The sequence below is a fragment of the Rhinolophus sinicus genome, chromosome 16 (genome assembly GCF_057876585.1).
Source record: "Rhinolophus sinicus isolate RSI-liver-muscle chromosome 16, RSI-T2T, whole genome shotgun sequence".
NCBI lineage: Eukaryota > Metazoa > Chordata > Mammalia > Chiroptera > Rhinolophidae > Rhinolophus > Rhinolophus sinicus.
In genome coordinates this window covers 98,499,727-98,520,069 of record NC_142516.1, presented here as the reverse complement: position 1 = coordinate 98,520,069, position 20,343 = coordinate 98,499,727, and positions in this window count along the sequence as shown.

The window sequence follows — 20,343 nt, the reverse complement described above, 5'->3', positions numbered from 1 at the left end:
CTCTTATAGGAGGCATAAGTATGGGTCTCATTTGTTTTTAATTGGTATATATACACAATGGAATACTAATGGATCTCATTTTCTTATCCATTCAGCCACCTTATATCTTTTGATTGGAGCATTTAATCCATTTACACTTAACGTAATTGTTGAAAGATATGCAGTTATTGCTATTTTATTGTTCATATTTTTGAACTTTTTTTCTTCTTCTTAAAGAACACCCTCTAACATTTCTTGTAATGCTAGTTTGATGATAAACTTCATTAGCTTTTTGTTGTCTGGGAAGATTTATATCTGTTTTTTGATTCTAAGTGATAGCTTTGCTATGTAATCTTGATTGTAGATTCTTGCTTTTCATCACTTTGAATATTTCCTGCCCATCACTTCTGGCCTGCAAAGTTTTTGTGGAGAAATCAACTGACAGTCTTATGGGAGCTCCCTTATAGGAAACTAACTGCATTTTTCTTGCTGCTTTTAAGATTTCACTTTGTCTTTAACCTTTGCCATTTTAATTATGATGTGTCTTGGTGTGGGCCTTTTTGGGTTCATCTTGTTTGGGACTCTCTGTGCTTCCTGGGCTTGTATGTCTATGTCCTTCCCCAGGTTAGAGAAGTTTCCAATCATTATTTCTTCAAATATGTTTTTAATTTCTTGCTCTTTCTCTTCTCCTTCTGGTACCCCTATGATGAGTATGTTGTTACACTTGATGTTGTCCCAGAGGCCCCTTAAACTGTTCTCATTTTTTTTAAATTCTTTTTTCTTTTTGCTGTTCTGATTGGGTGTTTTCTGCCACCTTATCTTCCAAATTGCTGATTTGTTCCTCTATTTAATCTAATCTACTGTTGATTCCCTGTAATAAATTCTTCATGTTAGTTATTGTGCTCTTTATTTCTGACTGATTCTTTTTTATGTTCTTTTAATCTTCATTTTTATGTTTCAAATCTCTGTGTTGAAGTTCTCACCGAGGTAACTGAGCATCCTTATTATAATCAGTGTTTTGAACTCTGCATCTGGTAGACTGCTTGTGTCTATTTTGTTTAGTTCTTTTTCTGGAGCTTTATTCTGTTCTTTCATTTGGCACGTTTCTTTGTCTCCCCATTTTGGCTGCCTTCCTGTGTTTGTTTCTATGTAATAAGTGGAACTACTACATCCCCCTGTCTTAGTAGATTGACATAATGTGATAAGTGTCCTGTTGGGTCCAGTAGCACCATATCTTTGGTTACCTGAGCCAGGTTGTGTATAGGTTGAGCCTGGTGCCTTGTGTGGGTTGCATATGCTCTCTTATTGTAGTCAATCCTTTGTTGCTGTATGTACATCGTTGGTAGGAATTGACCTTCTGGCTGAACTGTTGTGAGGACTGGATGTGGCTACAGTGGAGAAGCCGTTGTATAGGGTCTGACCCTATGGAGCAGGATTTACTTTATTGGGGCTCTAGTGACTGCCAACTCTGCCCTTTAGGTGAATCTTTTGTGGAGGTCGTTGGGGGGGGGTGCTCTTTTGTGATTTGAAGCTGGCTACCAGTTGTGTTGGTTTTGGGGCTTCTTGGCGGGTGGTGGGGGGCTCTGTTGCAAGCTATGGTCAGCTGCTGCGTGTGTCCTGCACAGGGCCATTTGGTATGAGCTACGAAGCGATCTGCAGATAGTTGCCACTTGTGCTGGGCTTGTGCTGGGAGAGGCTAAGTTGTGAACTGAGGCTGATTACCACTAGTGCCAGGCTTGGGGCTGCTTAACAAGGCACACCAAGGCCTGAGGCTGCTTGTTTGGGATTTATGAACCTTTGAGAGATTTTAGGAAAGTCTGTAGCATGAGCCAAAACAGAGCATTTATATGGAAAAGCCACTGAAAGTGGCTTGAGTGGGCCCACAGGTTGTGTGAGGAGGGGTCTCAGGGATTCACCAGGGTTGGGTGACCAGTGTTATCCAGGTTGATGGACTCAGATATGGTGGATGCCTGCATGTGCAGGCTGGGTGGGGGTGGGAGGGCTTAACAAAGGAATAAAGGTTCCTGTCAGCACTTCTGTCTGAGAGAAAGCTGCTCCTCCATCCCCAGCCATGAAGCCAGACAATTCAGTTCCTCCCCATGTGACCCTGGTACCTTTTGAGCTGCTGCCCCAGCACTAGAGTCAGAGCAAGTAAGTTCATCAGCAAGTAAGTTCATGCATGGGCAATTTAAGAGGAATGCCTAGGACTATCTCTAACTTCCATCTCAGTCAGCCACAATTTTCACTGGTTTTTCACAGTAGAAGTTATGGGGACTTCTCACCCCAGCAGTGGAACACTGGGTTAGGGATGTGGTGTGGGGCTGGAACTCCTCACTTCTGAGGGGATACCTCCACATTTGAGATATCCCTCCCAATTCTTAACCACCACAGGTGAGTGTGGGACCAGGCTGTTCTGCATCTCAACCCTCCTGCCAGTCTTGACATGGCTTCTTCTGTATGTCCTTAGTTGTAGGACTTCTGTTCAGCTAGACTTGAGGAGGTTCTCAATAATGACTGTTTTGTAGTTTAGTGGTAATTGGAGGTGATCATGGGTGGAGGCCAGCACAGTGCATACCTACTCCACCATCTTTGTTCTGGTTACATTTCCTCAGGGTCTTCATTCAGCTAAGCAATTTTTTTTATTAGTATAACTTAATTAATTCTTAGAGATAGAATTTTAAATTTAATAGGGTTCTCTGGAAATAATGTCAGAATCTACAACTGACTCTAACCAGGACTTCAGATGGTCAAAACAGTTGTATTTGGGGCATGCAGATCTTTTTACTTGACTCAAATCATACAGAACTGACTTTAATCATCATTCATTAAACTAAACTATAATACTGAGCACAGAAAATTGTATTATTTTCATGTCCTGGGTATTAGAGTACTTCATAACTAAAATGAATTATTAGGCCTTTTGAAGTATTTTTGAAATATCACGGGATTGTGCTATATCCAAGGATTCTTGACAAGGTAACAGAACAACATTGCAATCTCGTAAAAAAAGGGGTTAGTGTCAAAGGGTATTTCTTTAAAAAGCATCTTCTTAAGAATGTGGTTGAGATCATTGCGCTCATTTCACTTTTGGCTACTGTGACATTTGTCTTCACACCTGCTGTTCACATCCAAAGTGGTAAGTCACTCCTGGTCTCTAAGGACCAAAGGTTTTAGATAAATATATCTCATTTACTAGCTTATTTTTCCTGCATTGAGTATTATTCACTGTTTTATTTTGAAAATAATACTAATGACTGAGCTTAATCTTAATTGGTGGTGGAAGGTGAAAAAATGAACATATCCCTGGTTTTTAAAGGGTGTACTATTGAGCACATTAGCTTTTTGCAATATGTGGCATATAATGGAATTGTGCAGAGGCAAAGCTGAGACTTTATGTTTTGATCTTTTACATGTATTCCTTTTATTCCTCAGTTCTTAGAAATGGTAACAAACTATATGTTATAATGATTTTAAAGTGTGTATATTGGCAAGTACAAGTAATACTACACTTGAATTGATCACCAGTGATGGCTCGTAAACTGTGAAGTATAACCAGCCCCACTGCACACATTACAGTCCTGTGGTATTATGCATGCAAAACCATGTGCCGATGGTTTTGATGTTATGGGAAGTAGCAGACTGTTTCCTTAATTCTCATAAGTTGAATTTCCCCCTAAAGACTCATTAGAAAAAGTCATGTTGAAACGTGTGGTGTCATTACAAGATTGTTCTCGCTTGGTGACAAGCAACAAAAGTAGAAAAACGTTCCTGACAATTTCTGAAATATGATCACTAGAATTGCTCTGAAATTAATGAGATGCTAGAGGAAGCCAAGAGCATAACAGATCATCTCATGTGTGCAGTTGATGAGAGTTTTAAACGGGGATGCAATTATTTGCCAAGTGAAGGCAACCGTTTTCATGATCAACTACTTTCTCACTACTGCTGCTTAATGAAAATTGAGCAAGTCCATAGCGATGAACATCAAAATGATTACAGAACATTCTGACCCCAAGGAAATTATATATAATTAAATTAACAGCTACAGCTTTAGTTTTAGTTTTACTCAACTAAGAACCTAAAGACTGTCTTTGCTCTTATTGCTCTTATTTCTTTCTTTCTTTTTTTCTTTTCTTTTTTTCCTTTTTTGAGATGAGGAAATATTTTAAAAATAAGCTATAAGGTAAATTCTCCCACCCAAACAAGTAAGTTTCCCATTTAGTGTTTCTTGTTTTTCTCCATCTGTTCACTCTTGGCATTTCCAGTGCTGCTCCTGGTCCCCACCATAATGACTGTCCTGTTGTGTGTCTGTCTCCATGGAAACAGACTGCTCAGAGAGAGGAGCCCTGGACAGCATGCAGCCACAAACCGGACTGGACTCCCCATGGGCGCAGCCTCTCTTTGATCACAGTGCAGAAAGGAGAAGTTACCTCATCTTAGAGAAGCATCAAGGTGTTTGGGACCTAAATTTCTCTTTCTGTGGTTCTGCAGATGTAGCTGGATAAAACCCTGAGAGGAGAGATGGGTCACCATCTGTTTCCCTTGTTTCATTATCAGGTGAGCCAAGACAATTTTGGGGAGGACCCAAAGGAAAAGGATAGAGAGGGATAGAAGATAATTATAAGAAAATGAAGGATTCTTTAACAAAGTTACAGTCCAGCTGTGCAGGGGAAAGGTAGTTAACTAGAATCCCAACCGCTCAAAAAAAAGAAAGTGTATATATATATATATATATATATATATATATATGATATATATATATATGTATATACATACATATATGTACATGTGTATATATACATATATATACACATATATAGTACATATATAGTTATATATATATATATATATATATATATATATATATATATTCCTCCATAAAATATACAGTTATTTCAAATGTGAAAGTACTAAAAATCCATAAAAAGTTGTGTTTTTTTTAATGACTAGAGGAACTGGGCCATTTAAAAAAATGTCAGCAAAATGGCATAGTTTACAGAGAAGGCACACAGGTTTATAGGAAAGCAAAAATTCACGGAAAGCCTGTTATTGTGCCGTGTCACACACTTTGGACATTCCAGCCTTTTTTAAATTTTGACCAACAGTAATATTTTCCCCATAAGCACATCTGGAAAGTTTTGTCCTTAGTTTTTTAGACCTAATAAAAAGCTCAACTTACCTAAGCGATAGATAACAGTTTTAAAGATTCAAGAAAAAAATTTAAATAAATACAACAGACATTGAGCAAATGCCAATTCTTACAATTTCTGGGTGTCAAAAAATCACTCTGGTATTGGAGGCACCAGAATTGAGAGCCAGATTCTGTAGTTTTGTAAACAGAGTTGTGCAGAGAGACATTATTACCTTCCTGTGTGCACTGATATCCCTGGGCACCTGGATCATTCTAGGATTTGATTTTCAGTCAGTTGATCACACTGGAATTCACTCCCAATCTGTAGTTACAGCTCTCTGGATTATTGCTTTTAAATTGAGCATTTTCCTGTAGTTTACATCCCTACCTTCTAAATATACAGAAAGAAGCATCTGGAAAACAATAATGAATAACATGCATAATTTGCGGTATGGTTTATAGAGCCTCTCAGGACAGATCTGGTTTCATCCGGGTCCTACAGGAAGGCTGAGAGATGGGAATATTTATGATAACTGAGGCTCAGAGAGGTTAAATGATTTTCCCAAAGTCTAGTAGTGACAGATCTCAGACCTAGTTCTTTTCACTCCAGAGTCTATGGCAGTCAACATTAACAGTTTCTTAATGAAAAGCATTGGTGTTTCTTTTTTTAAGAGCCATCACTCAGGTGTTCCATTCAAGTCACTAGAGGACAGAAGCAGGATTCTATAGTTCTTTGGGAATTGTGCTTTGGTACATTTGTTTGCGTCATGCTCTTCAGGTGAAAGAGAATTCCAGCTGTACTTATCCACCACAAGACATAATGACTCCTATGAATTTTCTAGGAATGAAAATGAAAAATCTCTTAAATTCCAGCACTGTGTCTTTGGTACTTATGCAGTGGCTGCCAAAAGCAAGTAACCAGAAATAAGTGGGCCTGAGAATCTAACAAAGCTCTTTTTCTGTCGTGTTGGTTGGAGCAGAGCATGCATTACTGAGATAGCCCTGTCCAGGCAGGCTCCTGCTCCACGGGCTAGACTTTTCCATGGGATTCTGTAAGCAGTCTTGGGCTAGTCATTCCCACCCATGCATTAATAGTGTCAGTAGCAAGAAGAAATCCAGTCCAATAAGCTAGTGACTAAGAAGGCTCATTCATCATTTAGTTTTCTCACTGTTAATAATTTAGCAAACATTAATTAAATACCTACTGCACCAAGTTTGTGCTCAATAGATATAAAGAAGAATAAAACAGTGTCATGAGCATTGAAGACTTACAGTCCAGTAAATTTTCCACCCATGTGAACTTATAAATCCTACCACTGATGGCTTCATCTGAAATTTTAAAAAGGAGAAGCTGAAGCACTGGGAACTCATTAAAACCTGGTTGTTTAAAATCACATGAGCTGGTGACAAAGCTAGCAGAGGGGTCTAATGTATTCACCAGCTGACTCCACCACCTGACTCCCTTGTAAAATATGATTGCATCATTTCAGGATGAAAAGTAATGCCACTGACTGGCTAACTCTGGCTCACTGTGCTTCGTTATCAAATGCATTTCCTGAGAGTCCTGTATTTCTTGGTTAAAGTGTGGCTGATGACGTACTTGTAACCAAGGGGCTCGGCTCAGCCCCAGGGCTTCTCTCTGACTAATGGGAGCATGCCAAGTAAACAAGCACGTGACTGTGTTGTGTCTAAGACAAGGAATGCAAAGATTGATTCACTGGCCTTTAATCCAATGATTCACAAACAAACAATGCCATTTGGATTTCAGTAACTGCCATGGTATAACTATTGTTGACTTTTATTAGTGTATAATTAACCCTGTAGTGTGTCAAGATGACAGCTGTATTTTTCTGTTCATTCAGAGATGCTCACAGGCTGAAGTCTTCTAACTAGTTATGTGATATCATTTCCGTACATTGATGGTGAATGTCAACGTTTGTGATTAGGTTGACAGGCATGTTTATTACATTTCACAAAGTCTTTTTCTTTCTTCCTTTCTTCTTCCTTCCCTTCCTCCCTTCCTTTTTTCTTTTCTTCCTTCCTTCTTTCTTGCATTCAACTTCATCTAGGTTTAAGTTCAGAGGCAAAGCAAGGGTGTGGGATTTGGAGATGGCAATGGAGTAGGTGAGGGGAGAGAGTCAGTGCTCCTAGATTCAGGACTTGCTCAGCTAGCCCGTATGGCTGTCATTCCACAGATGGTTTGAAATTGACCTGCAATGCTTTCTTGAATGACCCTAGTTATCTCTCTCCGTGACAGGTCCTTGCTGTTCTAAGTCTGTGAATTCCTGAGCTCTCCAGAGCATAATTGCTGCTGTAACTTTTGTCAGTGTCATAGTGCTATCGTATCTACATTGAGACCAGCTCCAGGCCACCAACAGAACAGGGAATGCTGTTGCAGGGGCTCATAGCTGTGTGTGCCTCAGGCACGTAGGGACCTCTCCTCCCAATGTTTCTGCTCCCCTGGCCAATGAGCTCTCACATCTTGGTGTACCTTACAAGAAGGTACCAGGTAACCAAGTCCCCTGTTGTACCTCTTCAGTGCAGAGCACAGACCAAGCCTGCCGCATACTTTACCCGAGGTACATTCTAGTGCCACTAAAGTAGGGCACTGCACACAGGCCCTAGCAAGAAATGTGTTCAAAATCTCTTTCTCTTTCTTTCTCTCTCTCTCTCTCTCTCTCTCTCTCTCTCTCTCTCTCTGTCTCTCTCTCTCCCCCCACCCCTTTCCCTTCCTCCTTCCCTCCCTCCCCCTCTTTCCTGTAGTAGTAGCCATTTACACTTTCCTTATTACCTCCTGCAAAATGAGCTGCCCTTCTTCCAAAAGCTTGGGGCCTCACACAAATAGGTGATTAATTTCCGAAGTCTCTATCTGAACCCTGGGTCACACATCCTGTTTGTAGGAGACTAGAAAGTTGTTTTTATAACTAGCAGCCCCAGCGTTCACCAGTGTGTAACGCGCAGTTAGTAGTCACAGAACACTGATAGTTATTGGTCTCAAAGGTCTTAATTTAACTGGCGACTTTCACCTCATTAGCTTTGTGCTTGGGGCAAATGGCAACTGATTCATACATCACCCTAAAGTTTGTAAAATTCTTGAAAACTTTTGGGTTCATTTAATAAAGAACTGAGATAGAAGCTCAAATTGTTTTCTGAATAATAGATTTTGTTCAAGGCTTTTTATTTTCCCCCGAGTGCAGCTTGAAAACCACCTGACAATAATTAAATTATTCTGATTTCTCACTCCTACCTCCCACACTCATTTCCCCCTTTGTTTGGCTTTTGGTGGTGTGTGTAATTATCTTCTTTTAAGTAGCAAGCACATCCACCCACAACTGCACGTGCTACCTATCGTCTGAACTTGTGCTAGTGGGGAAGAGGAATCCTTTTCCCTTCTCCTCGTAGGTTGTAAACTGGTTATTCACATTTTCTTTGATGAGAATTTTAAGCACCAAGCGCCGTCTTCACAAGCATATACGGCAGATGGTTAGGAATATTGTGTGATAAGGAAAGCTGGCCAATTTCTTTAGTTATTTTCACCTCCTGAACATATTCCAAAGAAATGCAATGGCATATTTCAGGGTGTGTCTTTACAAGACTGCGTTCCTTAAATATGAATATAATTTGCTGATGTGTTCACTCTAAGATGGATTCATTTGGGGGATGTCTCCGCTGTAAGAGATCTTGTAGCATTTTCATATAAAATGAGACGTCTGTCGAAAGCTCTCCTGGGTGCTACTGCCTAGGAATTAACACAGCTGCTCCTTCTTTTCACTCAGGCCGACTTCCAGGCAGGAGGAAACCAAGTAAGATATTTAGATGACCCCTCATGACATTTATGCACTTTATCTGTGTGATGAGGTAATCTGCTTAGAGGATGAAAGAAGCTACCAGGTTACCTGACTTGTTCTGCGAACTGACTCCACCTTTTCCTTGCTTGAGGGCTTTAGACTCCATATCCTTCTGTAAAATGGGGATAAGGTATCACTACATCCTTGGGTTATTGTGAGGATCAAAAGACATTAGGTAGGTAAAGTTTTTTTCACAAAAGTGCTCAGTAAAAAGTTGTGAAGCTGGTGGAGAAATGCGGGAGAAATACCAGGGCACATCTTGTTGCTATGCACATGGGCTTTCTTGCATAGACATTTCAAGTTTCCTCCTTCAGGGAGAGTCTTCTGATAGCCAGCCATGCCCTAGGGAGCCTCAGCTCAACTACAAATGCTCTGAGATCTTATATTCCTTCCCAATGTGCTCCCTTGTTCCCAACTATTACTTCCAGAGGGCATGCAGACTAATAAATTGACTTGAAGGTTGTAGTTTCAGGGGAGATTAGAGTTAACAGACTTTGGGGTCAGGAGAGAGCCCCCAGTGGTGGTGGTGGGGGAGTAGCAGCTACAGCAGCAATAAACCTCCAGGGAGGCAGGGGCTAATCTGACCTGATGACAGATCACCCACTATTGTGGGTGGTCTTAACTATTGGTCAATTCAATCCTCCATGGGCAAGGATAGGATGCTATTTTACTATGTCATCACTATTTCCACAAACATAACCATCCTCAGTATGTATGGGACTTTTTATCTTTTTAAATGATATTCATGCCTTCCCATTGCATGACTTTTATTTATATTTATACAATTCAGCATAAGGGATTTTTGGATTCTTTGTTTAGATTCATCTCTCTCTCTTTCTCTCTTTCTCTCTCTCTCTCTCTCTCTCTCTCTCTCTCTCTATATATATATATATATATATATATATATATGTACTTTAAAAAGATAGACTACAACTTTTTGGAATGTGATTTAAATTCTTTGTAAAAATTTGTCTTTGGATTTCCTCTGACTATCCTGTGGGTACAGAGTCCCAGAGAGCAGATTCCAGGCTCTCAGTTTCATGTAGGAAGGTGCTGGCCCCGGTAGTAGATGGCCATCAGTTGTAACTAGTTGGCCATCAGCTGTAACCCATTAGCCATTGGCCACTGATATAACTGCCGTGGCTGAGCTAGCAAGCATGGATTGTAGTTAGCAAGGGGGTTGGTTGGCAGAGAAGCATACAGCGGATTGAGGCTAGCAAGTGTGGTTAGCAAGCATGGATAGCGGATTGCAGGTCGTGTGGATCCTACTTCCCATGTCTCGCCCAGCTGCCAGCGAGACTGGGGTGCAGGAAGACCCACTTTTGGGATACTGGTGGATGTTTGCTTTTGAGTTTTGACCAGCCACCATGGAGAATTTAGTGGTATGACTCCCCTATCTGTGGCTCTGTTGTTGTTCCTTTTTGGCTCACCATGTCCTGCGTTCTTGTGCAGGGAGAGGGAGCTGAGATCCTGCATGACATATCCAAATAAGGTTTTAGCTGACCTCTAATAAATTCATTTTTTCATTGTTTCATTTCTATAGACATTTCATCTCTCCAGTCCAATGGTATATATAGACTTTTATATTTAAAATGTTTGGATCAATTTTCTTTAACTTTGGAAAAGTGGTAATAATTTATTCATTAAAACATCAATATTAGAGAGAAAGGGTTGGTTGCTTTAAAAAAAAAAAGGCAAGAGTGATTTAGAAGAAGTAATAAGCCAAGGACTTTTCTAGTGTAGATAGTGATCAATAAGATGATGCAAATACAAATTCGGAGAGAAAGGAAGTCACAGGGGAAGCTAAAATATTTTATTTCCTAATGACAATTCTAGCTTTACATCTGCTTGGAATTGGTCCACTTTTTTGGTTGGTTCAGTGTAAGGTTCCTATTCCCTTTGTCCCTGAATTAGTTAAGGTGTTTGAAGCCACTAAATGCAGATGGCCTTTCCATTGTAAAGTCTAAGTCAATGCCTCAGGTGGCTTACGACAGATAGAGGAAGACCTCAGTAGTTTTGGCCTAGAAAGTATAAAGGATCTGAAGAGTGAGTGTGTTCTGTAATTCTAGGGCTACACTGTCCAACACAGAAGCCACTAGCCAAATGTGGCTATTCAAATTTAAAGTAATTAAAATAAAATTAATTTAAAATTCAGTTGTGCTAGCCACATGTCCATTGTTCAGTAGACATACTTGGCTAGTGGAGATCATGTCAGACAGTGCAATGATGACATGTATATCACTGAAGAAAGTTCTGTTGGACAGCGCTGCTCTAGAGGTTGACATAAGGAGTCATAGAGCCTTGTGAATCAAGAGATGCTTCTAAAGAAAAGGACAGTAAGATACAGTATTGTCAGTTAATCTAGCAAAGACAAAGACCTAGGTGTTTATACAAGCAGAGGCAGACTAATCAGTCCTTCAGGTGGTTCAGGTGGGCAGGTAGTATCCCAACAAACAACCTACAAATGTTGCAACCTACTCACCAAGTTCGTGATGTATGGCAGTTCTAGCAATTAAAACACCTAGAGATTGACCTAGCATTGTGAACAATATTTGCCTCCCCACCCCGTTTTTGTCATCCCTAATCTTGTGATTCTAAAGCTACATTTGATATCTAGCCTGGGGCAGGTCAGAGGAAGCAAAAGCCAAAGATGGGATGGACAAGTGACAGGTTATTGCTTGGAGAATTCATTGACAAAGCTGTGACCCAGACCCATGGAATTTGGATGCAGGGGATGCATGTGGAGATTCGGGCTCCTCATCAGACTAGAATGCAAAAATCTGTGACTCAGGCCCCTATCTTTGCTTACTTCATAATTTTATCAAGTTCTGATTCAAGTTAAAACTTGAAAATATTACATGACCCCTTAAGACCATCAAAGAATGTCTTCGATTAGACTACAATTCTTCAGAACTTTTGGAAGAATTTGTCTTTCTCCATATTCATGCTATGTCACTCATCCACTCCCTCATTCATCCATCCATTCATTCAACAAATATACACTGAGTACCTATCACATGCGAGGGAATATAGCAGAAAACAGGCAAAATTCCTGCCTTCAAAAAGCTTATACTTTAGTGGAGCAAAACAGACAATAAAATGAAAAGAAAAAGGTAGAATACATAGTATATCAGATTGTAATAAATGCTGTGGAGAAAAATAAAGCAGGACAGCAGGCTGGGAAAGTCCTGACATTATATTGTCACAGAAGGCATAGTGGTCATGGACGACTTTCACCTTCACTTTGATGAAGGTGAAATGCGGGCAAAGACCCAACGTAGACAAAGAGTCCATGTAGAAACATGGGGGAAATGAGCTTTAAGCTGAGAAAGGACTTGTTGGGAGCTCACTTATTCAGGGAACAGCAAGCGATTGTGTGGCTGGAGCAGAGTGCAGACAGGAGACATTGCAGGACATCTGTAAAGGTCATGCCTAATGTTAGTAGGCCAATAAGAATGTCACCTTTTTCTCCAAATGGTTTTGGAAGGAAGCCTTCAAAGGATTTTGACCCCAGAGTGACATGACCTGATTTACATTTTAAGAGAATCATTCTAGAGGTGGTTTGGGAATATTATGCAAGGAAACAAAGATGAGAGCAGGGAGAACTATTAGAGGTTAGTGCAAAAATTCAGAGAATAATGATAATAGCTTAGAATAGAATGGTAACAATAAAGCAGCATTTCTCAAATATTTTCATCTTAGAAACTGTTTATACTCCTAAAAGTTATTGAGGACTTCAAAAGTTTTGTTTATATTAATCAATATGTACCATATTAGAAACAAAGACTGAGGCTTTTAAAAATACATTTATTGATTCATCTAAAAATGGCAATAATAAATCTATAATATATTAACAAATTATTATAAAAATAAAAATATTCCCCAAAAGAAAAAAACAATAGTGAGAAGATTGGCACTGTTTTAGAGTTTTGCAAATCTCTTTAATATCTGACTTCAGAGAAGACAGTTTGATTCTCATATCTGCTACTGCATTCAATCTGGTGTGATAATGTTGTTTTGGCTGAAGTTATGAAGACAATCTATTCTTACAGAGATATGTACTTGGAAGAGGGAACAGTTTTCAGATAATAGTGGATATTATTCTTTGATATTCCATCAATATTTATAATTACTAGTTCTTCAAGATTAGTTGCCATATGCAATATAGTTTCATTGAAACTATATCATATCAGTGAACTTTTTGTACTTAGTTACATTAAAATTTATTAGTTTGTCTCATACTGTGAATAAATTTTTATCCATGCCTAACTTGATAATATCATGAAGTGGTAATTTAAAAAATATTGAATGCTGAATTAGGCAGATTCTTAAAATATTGATGTACATTATTGTACAATATAAAAAACATCACATTCACCAATATCATAAAAAATGTTTTTAAGTATTGGGAAACTTTTAAGCCGATAGGGGTAAAGATAAGTTTTCAAAACTTCTAATTTTTCCATAAAGTCTTCAGTTTTATCTTTGCACCAATTTCCATGGGTTCTTCTCCTTGAAGTGACAGCCTCACTTTCATTCCTATATCAAGAGAATATCTGCCAAGTAACCAATGCAAATGATTATAGTTTGTCCCAATATATTGGTTGTTCTTTTAAGCAAAAACAGTGTTCCATGAAAAAAGTGGTTAGTGGAGCTTGCAACACAATTGTACAGTGTATTTCAGCATGTAAAAAAGTGCTTTATGTATATTTTCCTTTTAATGATTTAGAGAATTATGAAAGTGTGTACTCAAAGATTGATAAGTAGTAAAATTAAAAATTGGTAGTGTTTCACTAAGGATATTCTTAAATGAAACTGGCTCCCTCTCCCTTATTTCCCCTCCCCCTGTGAGTGTGTGGCAGTGAGGAATACAAGATCACTAGTATCATTTCCTGCCATTGCTTTGATTTGTGCTAAGGCACCAACAGTTTTATCACCATTGCTTTTGCACCATCACTACAAGCAACAATGCAGTTAAGAAGTCAAATAATGTTTGATATTATGAATTTTTTTTTCTTGGAAGTGACAGGCTCACTTTGTTGGAATGTCCCTTAGGGAACATCTTGTGGACACCCTGCATGAACGTTGGGGACTCCCAGGAGTTCATGGACCACAATTTGAGAACCACTGCCATGGAAGGTGAGACATTGTCTGCTACTGAATACATTTTGAATGATTTGATGATGTTTTAGATGTGGGATATTAGAAAAGTAGAGGAGACAAGGGTGACACAAAGGCTGATGGCCTGAACAACTGGTGTTACCATTGGCTAAGTTGGGAAAGACTGGGAAGGCAGCGGTGATGGGGTGAGGTGGGGAAAAGGGGTGGGAGGGTTGTGCTGGGTGGAGAAGATTGGGAGTTAGGTATTGAAATTTCTGTCTTGGAAAACCTTGTGCTCTGCTTTTATTTTGGGGGTTTTGTATGTTTAAGAGAGAATTTAAGACTTATGCTGGCTTTTAAGCACCTGAACTATTTCTGATCATTAAAAAGCCATCTTTTGTAAGTTTGTGGAAGTTACCTAGCTGTTCTTCATAGCTAATGTGGCTTTCTTAGTTCTCACTTTAGGAACATTTCTCTCATTTGGAAAACTTTGCGCACAACTCTGTAGAGCAGTGGTTCTTAATGTTAGCATTTTGGGTCAAAGAGCCCTTCGAAAATTTGACTACAGAAATGGTGCTTTAGTGTGCAGCAGTGCAATTTTGATGCTCACCATCCAGAGTTAGTGTCAGATTCCACGGGTTTAAAGGCACCATCCCCCACAAGGCGGCCCTCACTTCAGATGCACATTGCAAGTTCAGGGTCCCCAGGCCACCTGCACTTCTGAACAACCGGCTACAAATAAGAGGATGTTGATAATTCACTAGAATACCTCATAGAATTCAAGAAAGTGTTATACTTACCACTACAGTTTTATCATAAAGGGTACAGATGAGGACCAGGCAAATGAAGAGACTCATAGGGCAAGGTCTGTGAGAGCTTCCAGCACAGAGTTCCCATTGTCCTCTCCCCGTGGAGTCACAATGCATCACCTCCTGCATATTGATGTATCAATATGCTCCACAAACAAGACACTCACCTAAGTGTTGGTGTCCAGAGTTTTTTTTAATTGGTGTTTCATTACATGAGCATGATTGATTGAATCATGGGTGAACCCAATCTCTAGCTCTCCTGCCCTCCTCAGGTCGGGCTGGCTCAAAGCTCCAACCCTCCATTCAGATGGCTGTTTTGTCTGGTGACCAGACCCCATGCTGAGTCGTATCCTTAGTATGAACTCAGGTGTGATCTAAGAGGCTCGTGAGTAACAAACATACTCCTATCACTTGGAAAATTCTGAGTTTTAGAAGCTCATGACAGGAATGCAGGACAAAGACTGGACAAATTCTTTGTTATACACAACCCTCTTCACAGAAAATGTCCCACATTTTGCTTAAAATGTCAAGGGTCTATGGATAGCCGACAAACCCCAATGTAAAAACCCGTGGCTACACAGTCAAAGACAGGCTTTTCAAACGCAGAATTGAGGCCAGTACCCAATGCAGCCTTAAACTTATAAGTGTGTGGAAAGATTTCCAAGCTTAACATCCAAAGATAGTATTCAGAGTCATAGCAATACTTTTATTAATCCAAGCAAGGCAAGCAACAACGAGAAACTAGTGTTTATGCTGCAGTATGTAGGTTAATAAGAAGCACTAGTTTGTAGGACAAAGCTGTAGGTGGGAGCAGAGATTTTTAGGAATTCTGATTCATTTAAATATTAAGGGTTATAGAGTTGCTGCACATGTGGCTTAAAATCAGGATTTTTAGGCAGGATTCACAGTAACATCTGAGTTTAACAAACCCAAGTGAGCAAACCCTCCAGCACAGTTGATCAGGCTTCCTTCACACGAGACACTCATTTTTGCAGATTTATTGCTGAAGGAATTTTCAGTGGCCTATAACTGGTGACCGGTCATGTGCATTACACAAAGAATTGGATCTGACTTGAGAGAACCTTCTCTTGAGGCGATTTGTACTTGAGATCATGAGTAGCTATTGTACTCCCTAAGCTTATGAGTCTCGTGCCACATTTTTAAACAAGCTATGGTGTTAACTTAGCTGGACTAGCCAAATTCCAGGGAAGTTAATTACATTCTTTCTAAGTTACATTCCATTAGTTTTTATAAAATCCTCTGTGGTAGGCATTTTTAATACTTTATTTTTAAAATTTTACATCTTGAAAAACAGACACACTACATCTGTGAAGTGGAGAATGAAGACTATTATCCTAGTCCGGTAATTGATGTAAAGTTGTTTTAATTTTGCTTCAATTACACAGACAATGAGCTTACTCCTCTATGTCACTCTCTCTCAAGAAATGGATTCATTCTGTCTGGAAGTGTAAGATAAATTATTTAAAAATGTAAGGAGAAAATCTCACAGATACTACTGTACTGAGGTGAGAATGCTAAGGTTCAATTGAAGGGAGATACTTGTGTGGTTGTATTATGGGCAAGCGCTTTGTTGGGCTTGTCGATCTTACATTAGCAAGCTGTATGGAAGCAACCATAGCTCTCAATATCTGCTGTATCTATCAGGATTTTAATGATAAGGAAATTTATCATCCTGAGATAAATAAAGCCATTTATATCCACAGACTATATATGAGTGTTCTTCTCTCCTTTTTCTGATTTTCAGAAAGATTGTGAGTGTTCATGTGTGCGTGTGTATAAAACAAGTCACTTTTAGAGATGGTAACTTCCATCTCTCTTGCCTCACTCCCTTGGGCCCCTGCCCTTTTAGTCCAAGACTCTGCATCGCAATGATGTGGAACTCACAGTTAGGATTCATAAATCTTAGTTATTGTAGGATCTTTTCTTGTACCAACTATATGTGGTTATGATTTTTAGAGGGCATTGATAAATGTCCACATGATGTTTCATCATGACCATCTTATTTGGTCAGAACAGTCAGTTTACATGCCAATGCATGGGTAGACTCGCATTTATCCCTTAAGAAATGCAATGTGCATCTTTTGTTTTGTCACTGACAAGAATGATTTAGACATTTCTTTTCTGACTCTCTTGGCATCCTATGATTACCTGAAGATTTCAATAGTAGAACAGTCATGAGTTAGCTCATGTGTACTCATGAACCGGTGGTGATGGATAGCCTGCTACTTCTGCCAGAATAGTCAGTGGAAATGGGAATAATATTTTAGAGGACTGTCTTTTCTATCTTCATGATCCAATTAAGTATAATTCTAGAAGGAGTGGAGATATGGAAGAGTTGTTTTTGAATTATTTATGATATATATATTTAGTAACTCTTCTAGCTATTTATTTTCTTAAGAAAAAAAAAAAAAAAAAAAAAAAGGACTGCTTTGTGGAAGATTATTTAGGGGCCACTGCCCTCTTGGGGTTATAGTAGTACTTCCTTATCCTAGGGCAGTACATTCCAAGACCCTCAGAGGATACCTGAAACTGAGGATAGCGCCAAACCCTGTATAAACTATGTTTTTTCCTATATATACATACCTTTACACTTAAAGGAAGCATTTTATGGCTTCTCTTTGGCATATCTGAATTGCCAGCGTGACTACACTTACACTTCGGCACTATTATTAAAATAGCACTAGGATATTGAGACAATCCATCTGGTAACCAAGACAACTACTAAGTGAACTAATGGGTGGGTAGGATATAGTGTGGAGACTGGACAAAGGGATGATTCATGACTCGGATGGACAGAGTGGGACAACATGAGATTTCATCACACTATGGAGTGCAATTTAAAATTTATGAATTGTTTATTTCTGGAATTTGGCATTTCATATTTTTCAGACTGTAGTTGACCACAGGTAACTGAAACTGTGGAAAGTGAAACTACAGATAAGGTGGAACTACTGTATTTATATTTTATTATAACTAAATTCTAAAATTTTGAGGGTAGAGATAACATGCATTTAACTCTCATAATGCTTTAAACTTAGCTACTATTAGATAATTAAGGATTATTAACTGGTGAAATAGGTGATTCTTGAAAACAAGGCTTCTGGACCTAATGAAAGGAATGTCTAATGGTGAAAGTTTAGTTATCAAAAAAGATTTAAAAATTTTTTTTGTCAAGAAATTCTGCCTGACAACTTTAAATCACATTGTCTGCTCTGATCACCCTTGAATCAACTACTGCCTTTAACATCTTGAGCATCTAAGGAAATCTAGTGTATAGATTTTTCCAATCCCCACAAGTTTGAAAAAGTACTGTGAAGACTCACATTATTAAATGCAATAATGGCATCTGATGCAACTGTAATTAGAAAAATCAAGCAGAGAAATTATTTAAATTTTGCCCTTTTAAAAATGGAAACTGAAGACTTTTGCATGTATGTGGCAGGCAGCCCCTAAGATAGGCTCCAGTGATGCTCCCCTCTTAGTATTTATGAGTTTAGGTAGTCATTTCCCCTTGAATATGGGCTGGACTTATTAATTCACTTCTAATGAATGGAATACAGTGTGATGTGATGTCACTTCTGAGATTAATTTATAAAAAGACTGTGGCTTATGTCTTGGATGTTCTCTCTAGCTCTCTCATATCTCTCACTCTGGACAAGCCAGCTGGGTACCAAATAATGAGGCAGGTCTGTGAAAAGGCCCATGAGAGTGAGTCTGGGAGTGGGTCTTCCCCATGTTAAGCCTTGAGATGACAGCATCTTTGGTCAACACCTTGACTGCAGCATGAGAGAATCTGAGTCAGAACTACCCACTGAAGCCTTGCCCAGAGTTTTGATAGGCCCAGCGATTGGGAGAGAACAGATAAACAGAGCTCATTAACCCATCCTTCACTTGGTATATCCTCATTTGAGGACCTGTAGTAGCTTTGACTATCGAGTTGTATTGAATTCAGTCATTCAGTGAGTGAATATTTAATAAGCAGTGTTCTGAGCCAGGCACTATTTTAGACCCTGAGGATATAGCAGGGAGCAAAACAGAAACGAATTCCTGCCCCCATGGAGTTTACATTCTAATTGGGGGAGAAAGACCTTGGAAAAAACATGTTGTCAGTTGCTACAATAATGCTGAATAACAAATCCTCTCAAAGCATAATGGTTTAAAACCACCACTATTTGTTATTATTTCTCATGTGTCTCAGGGTTGGGCTTGGCCGACCACCTGGGCTTGCTCGTGTGTCTGGGTCTGATCTGGGTCAAGCTTGTACTTATGGTGGAGGCAGGGGAAAGAAACCAAAGAGAGAACAGAAGTGCATAATGCCTCTCGAAGACTTGAAACCGACTCACTGTCATGTCCTTTGCATTCTATTGGCCAAAGCAAATGACAAGGAAAACCCAGTTTCACAGGGTGGGGAGACAGATTCCACCTCCTAATGGAGGAGTTGCTGAGTCACTTTGCTAAATACATAAAGGCCAATAATTAGAGTTGTCAGTACAGTCAATTCAGTATACTAAATAAGCAAAATACATAGTATGTCAGTGAATGGTGAATGTTATGTAGAAACACAAGGCAGAAAATGGGGTAGGGTATTGAGGTGGGTGACATTTGCGTAAATCTCTGAAGAAGAAGAGAAAGTAAGCTTTAAGATTTCTGGGGCATAAATATTCTAGGCAGAGTGAGTCAAAAAACCGGAAGTATAGAAGTATGGCTGTCATGTTTGAGTAGGAGAAAGAAGGCCAGCATGTTTGGAAAATGGACTGGTAATGACTCAAAGGCCATTGTAAGAACTTTGGCTTCTGTGAGTAAGCCATTGGAGAGTCTTGAGCAAAGGAATGCTATGAGGTGTTTGGAGGCCGTGTTAAGAATAGGCTGTAGGAAGGGCAAGAGGAGAAGGAGGGAGAACAGGTGGAAAACTACTGTAATAACCCGGGGACAGATGATGATGGTTTGACTAGAGTGGGAGCTGTGGAGGTGGTGAGAAGCATTCAGATTCTGAATATATTTTGATGGTAGAACTCATGACTCAGTCACTCAGTCACTCTTCTATTTATGCTTAGAAATAGAACACAATATGTATAAAAATAAGCCAGTTGGTTGCTTTCTTTTCCAAATATAAAGATCCTCAATATTCTAAACAAAACACTTTTTGGTACTTTTTGAGTTGTAACTAAATATAGTCAATCTACATTTTAGGTTTCATTCATCTCCCTAATGTGTCATATTATTTTAAATTTGGTAATAAATCATGTCTATCACATATATTAAATGTAAAATAACTTAATGTGTGCCATTTGTTTAAAAAACAAAGTAGATTGCCTTTATTTATATTATAAACAGTAAAAATTTAAAAATTATTATAATACTGTCCTGAATTACTTACTGATTTCTTAAAATTAGTTTTTTAACTTTTTACAGCTTTGATAAAGTATAATTGACAACAAACTGCACATATTTAGAT